At 40.5% G+C, this 5,854-nt stretch overlaps 1 non-coding gene across 1 annotated transcript; it reads right to left on the bottom strand.

Moving 5' to 3' along the window:
• Positions 1 to 519: 519 nt before the first annotated feature.
• LOC113891947 lies at positions 520 to 683 on the bottom strand. Its single transcript, XR_003510925.1, has one exon. It is a non-coding gene; the product is annotated as a U1 spliceosomal RNA (small nuclear RNA).
• Positions 684 to 5,854: the final 5,171 nt, after the last annotated feature.

The following is a 5,854-nucleotide window of genomic DNA, read 5'->3' as shown; positions in this document are numbered from 1 at the left end:
AAGTTTTCACTACTTTCTACAAAATTAAAGGAGAAATTAATTGAGTGGTCAGTTGGTGACTCATTAAAGATAATTTTTAATTATCTATTACTATGTGATTGTAATTATATAACTCTTAGAGGTTCAAATAATTGTAGGTTATTCCTATAATAAAACTCCTTTCAGTCCCATCTTCTGATTTATGTGAATAAGTTTTTTCACAGTTTCGCTAGTGGTCCAGTGGCTGGGACTCTACACTCCCTGTGCACGGCTCCTGGGTTCCATCCTTGGTTGGAAAACTGGATCCCACATGCTGCAACTAACTCCTGACACAGTTAAATAAATTAAGTAGTTTAAAAAATAGAAAAGAACAAAATATATATCTAAATTCTGGCAATATGTAGTATTAGTCCATAGATGCATGTTGTTGTACAGTCTCTTAAGTTGTATCTGACTCTGCAACCCCATGGACTGTGGCACACTGGGCTTCCCTGTCCTTCACTGCCTTGCAGAGTTTGCTCGAATTCTTTTTTTTTTTTACAGGGGAAAGCGCGAACGCAGTCCCCCACTACCACAAATTATGCAGTTGAGTTTCCCACATTTGGGGAAATCGCAGGGATCAGCACATCCGGAGTGCAATGGATAAGCCTCGCCCTGGGAAAACCACCTTCGTGATCATGGTATCTCCCCTGCCAGGTAAGTATTCGAATTCTTGTCCATTGAGTCGGTGATGCTATCTAACCATCTCATCCTCTGCTGCCACAAACTCATACACTAATTGAAGAAAGGCCCCTTCATGGTAGGTGGTGGTAGTGGTGGTGGTGGTTTGGTCACTAAATCTTTTCTGACTCTGACCCCATGTACGGTAGCCCACCAGGGTCCTCTGTCCATGGGATCTCCCAGGCAAGAATACTGGAGTGGATTGCCATTTTCTTCTCCAGAGGATCTTCCCGACCCAGGGATTTAACCTGGGTCTCCTGCATTGCAGGCAGATTCTTTACCACTGAGCCACAGGGAAGCTCCTCAGGGTGTATAGAGGGTGGCAAAATAGGTGAAGGAGATTAAGAGGTACAAATCTCCAGTTATAAAATCAATAAGCCACAGGGATGCAATATTCAGAATTAGGTATATAGTCACTAATACTGTAATAATTTTATGTGGAGAAAGATGATTCCTAGATTTATCATGGTAATCATTTTATAATGTATGCAAATGTCAAATCACTATGCAGTATACCTGAAATCAACATGATATTGTACACTAACTGTATTTCAGCTTTAAAAAGTGAAACCTCATCTGCTTCCAGGGAGTATCAATAAATAATGACTAAAACTTTTTTAATCAACAAGTAGCAATATAAGTATGTTATTTGGACATATGGAGGTAAAAATAGAAGTAGTTGCCTGTTGAAAATGGGAAGTGGGGGGAAGGCATGTAATACTTTGTTATATGTCTTCTAGGGCAATTTGATGCTGTTGAAACCATAAAGAAGGCTTCCCTGGTGGCTCAGATGGTGAAAAACCCACCTGTTCACCTGCAAAGCAGGAGACTTGGGTTCGATCCCTGGATTGGGAAGATTTGCTGGAGGAGGGCATGGCAACCGACTCCAGTATTCTTGCCTGGAGAATCCCCATGGACAGAGGAGCCTTGTGGGCTACAGTCCATGGGGTTGCAAAGAGTCAGACATGACTGAGCAACTAACCATGCAAACCATAAGATGTGTAACTTTAATATTAGAAAAGCTAATTAAATAACATGCTTATCATACCTTTATTGGAGTAGTAAATAAATAACAGAATCTTGAATTCATACACACAAAAAAAGACCCATTATCTCATTAAAGCATATATTTATAATAAAATTTTAACTTTGCACATTTAACAGTTATTTGTGTTGTTTATGTTCTTTGATCATTTTAATCTGTTTATTAACTGTAATGGTAATTAAATACAAAAGAAGAAGTAACACAGCTTTATAGAACCAGAGAATATATCAATTTGCATTCAGATTGTTATTGAAAAAAAATTGATAGTGATCAATCAAAGATTTTCAAACATCAAAACATGGCATAAGGGCTTCCCTGATGGCTCATTGGTAAAGAATCCACCTGCCAATGCAGGAGACACGGGTTCAGTCCTTGATCCAGGAAGATCCCACATGCTGAGAAGCAACAAACCTGTGTGCTATAGCTGTTGGGTCTGTGCTCTAGACCCGGGGAACCGCAACTACTGAGCCCACATGCTGCAACTCCTGAAGCCTGTGTGTCCTAGAGCCTGTGATCTGCAACAAGAGAAGCTTGTGCACCGGAAGTAGAGAACAAAGTCTGAGCAGCAACAAAGACCTAGCACAGCCAAAACAAAAAGAAATGAATAAATAAATAATTTTAAATGGTCAATTAAAAGAAACATATCAATAGTTATGATACTCTGAATCATATCTTTTGCCATTATTTAAATTTGATGAAAAAATATATGCAAATTTTAAAAGATATTAGAGAATATAAAGTTTTTCAAAGTTATTTTAGGGATGTTGCAAGCAGAGTCTTAAACACTGCTGTTCTAGGAGCCAGGCACCAAATCTTGGGACCAAATAAAACCCTATGTCCTTTTTTCAGTGGTTGGAGAGAATCCATCTTTAGTATTGTAATAAATGGTCTTATTTTTCACTTTGGCAGTGAAGCAAATACTGAAGAATGCTGCAAGAAAATCTCAGTAATTAACTGTCATTCAAATAGGAGAAAATGTCTAGGGTATTTAGCTTTAAATAACTTGTAAATGCAGATGATTCACGAACTTATAATTCTACCCCAGACCTCTTTTCTGAGTTCTAGATTTACGTTTCTAGCTACCTGTGACATATCCACATGGTATCTTCTCACAGGCAATTTGCCAATGTCATGTCCACAGTTACAATTCTGGTACCATGATTACCCTCCCTGGAGCCCCACACTGGTTTCTCTTCTCAATAAACATCCTTTCCATCAGAGTTTCAGGCACTGTTATCCCTTCTTCTGTCACAGTGACAGCTGCCACCACTGATACTCCTAGATTACTTGGAGTCTAAAATGGGAAAAAAAGAAATGGAAAAAAAAAATTAAAACACTAGGTGATTTCTTCTGTCTTCTTTGAGCATTAGAGATCCTCTTTCTTTTTCTTGGGCCAGAACTAGAGGCTTCTGGAGTCTCTCTGTCCAGGACCAGGTCCCAGTTCTGGTTTCAGTCTTCCCCAAGTCCAGACTAGGAGATACTGGGAGGGAAAAAAAGAAAACAAAACACAGGAAACTCCCTGCTGATTTAGCAGGATTTCACATTCTCATCTTCTTTTCCAACCTGACTACTATATTTCATTTTAGAGCAGTCGTTTATTCTGTCCACGTTATATCTCCATTCAGTGGGAAAGACAGGAGGGAGTCACTTACCCTCAGCTAGAACCTCTGTATTCTGCATCTTCACTTCTTTTTCATAAGCATTTTCCATTTTATAAAATAGTTAATAGGCACCTACCACACTCTTGATCAGACATTTAAGCTGCTTTCAGTTTCTCCATATTATAAACTATAGTGAATGTATACTTAGAACTCAGGAGAATCTTTTTTATGGGGCTTAGGTCTCCCAAGCAGATTTGTGCTATAATGAGACTTCTTCTATTCACCATCAGGATCTCTATTCTATTAAATGAATCCGCTGCTAAGTCACTTCTGTCATGTCTGACTCTGTGCAACCCCATAGACGGCAGCCCACCAGGCACCACCGTCCTTGGGATTCTCCAGGCAAGAACACACTGGAGTGGGTTGCCATTTCCTTCTCCAATGCATGAAAGTGAAAAGTGAAAGTGAAGTCACTCAGTCATGTCCAACTCTTCGCAATCCCATGGACGGAAGAGCCTGTTGGGCTGAAGTCCACCAGGCTTTTCCGTCCATGGGATTTTCCAGGCAAGAGTACTGGAGTGGGGTGCCATTGTCTTCTCCATTAAATGAATCTAGCAGGTATTAATTTATAAACAAGATCAAGGAACTCTGTTATGGTACAATAGTTCGCATTTAGGGACAAATGTTGTATGTGACCTTTAAGACCACAACTGTCTTTTTGCAATGTAATTTGAAGGTGTAGTAGTGGCCAACTGCAAGTCTGACCATTGTTGATAAGACCCTCGGGTGCTGGATAGTGCCATAAAAAGATCAGTCTCCCCCTGACTCTCTCTGTCTCTCCAGGGCAGCCTGGCGCAATAGGCTGCAGGTCAGCGTGATGTGTTACACCTTCTAAAACCTAGAGAAAGCGCTGCTTTCCTCTCCTATGTGTCTGAGGCAGCCCCTGTGATCTTGAGAGACATCCAGATGCTCCCAGTTCTCTCCACTGTCAGGATGCTCTGCCTCTGTTGCTGGAGTGGTGACAGTTACAGACCTTTCTCTCTCTCGGGGTAGAGGTTCTCATCTTTCCATCCCACTGAGTCAGCCAAGGGCTAGAGGTGGCATAAAGCTTGCTTTTTGTTTTATCATATATCATGATTCTGTATTGTCCATGTAAGGACTCACTTGATTAGAGGAAAAAGAACCAGATTTTAGTTCCAACTTGAGTAGTAGGAAATTTCTCTGATTTTCTTCTGTCAGATTAATCTCTCTATATGGTTAGATTTCTCTCCAGAAAGATGGTACCAACTTTTCATTTGTACTAATCATATATGAAAATGCCTGTCTCACCATACCCTTGCACATAATTATAATTTTTAATATTCATTAACTTGACAGAAGAAAGGTGGCAGTTTCTTACTTTAAGTGTGTATTTCTTTAATTGCCTGTGGAATGGAATATTTTCTGATATTCATTGCCAGTTGAATTCCTTTTGTGAATTTTCTATTCTTGTTTATTGCCTGTCTATTTGTACACATTTTTTTGTTATATTTTTAATGATTTAACACTTTATATTGATCATTCAGAAAAATCAGAGTGAAAATATAGAGAAACATAGGTGGTAGAATTTGACTGCCAATGCAGGAGACATAAAAGCCGTGGATTCATTCCCTGGATCAGCAAGATCCCCTGGAGGAAGGCATAGCAACCCACTCCAGCATTCTTGCCTGGAGAATCCCATGGACAAAGGAGCCTGGTGAGCTACAGTCCATGGGGTTGCAAAGAGTCAGACATGACTGAAGCGACTGCACGCAATGCAATCCTGGTCTCCAGTTCTGATCATTTTGCTGCATTGTTTATTCTGTGGTGGCAAAGTTTCCATTCATAACTGAAATCTAGAAAGACTCCAAAACTCTAAGTTGAGGTAGTGGTCTTAAGTTTTCTTCTTCCAACTCTTTGATCAAGCAGGTTACCAATGCTCTTCTTCCTGCTCTGCCTGCCCTCTGGTGGAGGTGCCAAAGAGCAGACTAGGAGAGCAAGCCAACTATAAAAGGGGGTGGGTGTGGGGAGAAGACCGTGTTATGCCTAAATGGCATCCAGCCCCTGAATCTTTAAAGAACCAGTGTTTGACTTAATAAACCTCTGTTCCTTGGCTTCTCTAACCTCAAATCGTGTCCCCACAATAAAATCTATCATAAGGCAATTATTCCCAAACTGGTACTTCTCCATAGATACTGCTCTGCACCTTTGGTTTTGTTGACCTGATAATTCTTGCACAGGGAAAACATTCTCTTTCCCAATTTTATATCAGGAGAAAACACAAGTTGGTGAATTAGAAAGAGCTAGGAAGTGAGGGTTCCGTTCCCAGCTCTGTTGTTGTTCAGTCACCCAGTCATGTCCAACTCTTTGCGACCCCATGGACTGCAGCATGCCAGGTGTCACTGTCCTTCACTATCTCCCAGAATTTGCCCAAGTTCACGTTCATTGCATTTGTGATACCATCCAGCCATTTCATCCTCTGATGCCCTCG

The sequence above is a fragment of the Bos indicus x Bos taurus genome, chromosome 4 (assembly GCF_003369695.1).
Source record: "Bos indicus x Bos taurus breed Angus x Brahman F1 hybrid chromosome 4, Bos_hybrid_MaternalHap_v2.0, whole genome shotgun sequence".
NCBI classification, from domain to species: domain Eukaryota; kingdom Metazoa; phylum Chordata; class Mammalia; order Artiodactyla; family Bovidae; genus Bos; species Bos indicus x Bos taurus.
The sequence above is the reverse complement of the archived record's forward strand: the minus strand, read 5'-3'. Positions and strand labels throughout refer to the sequence as shown.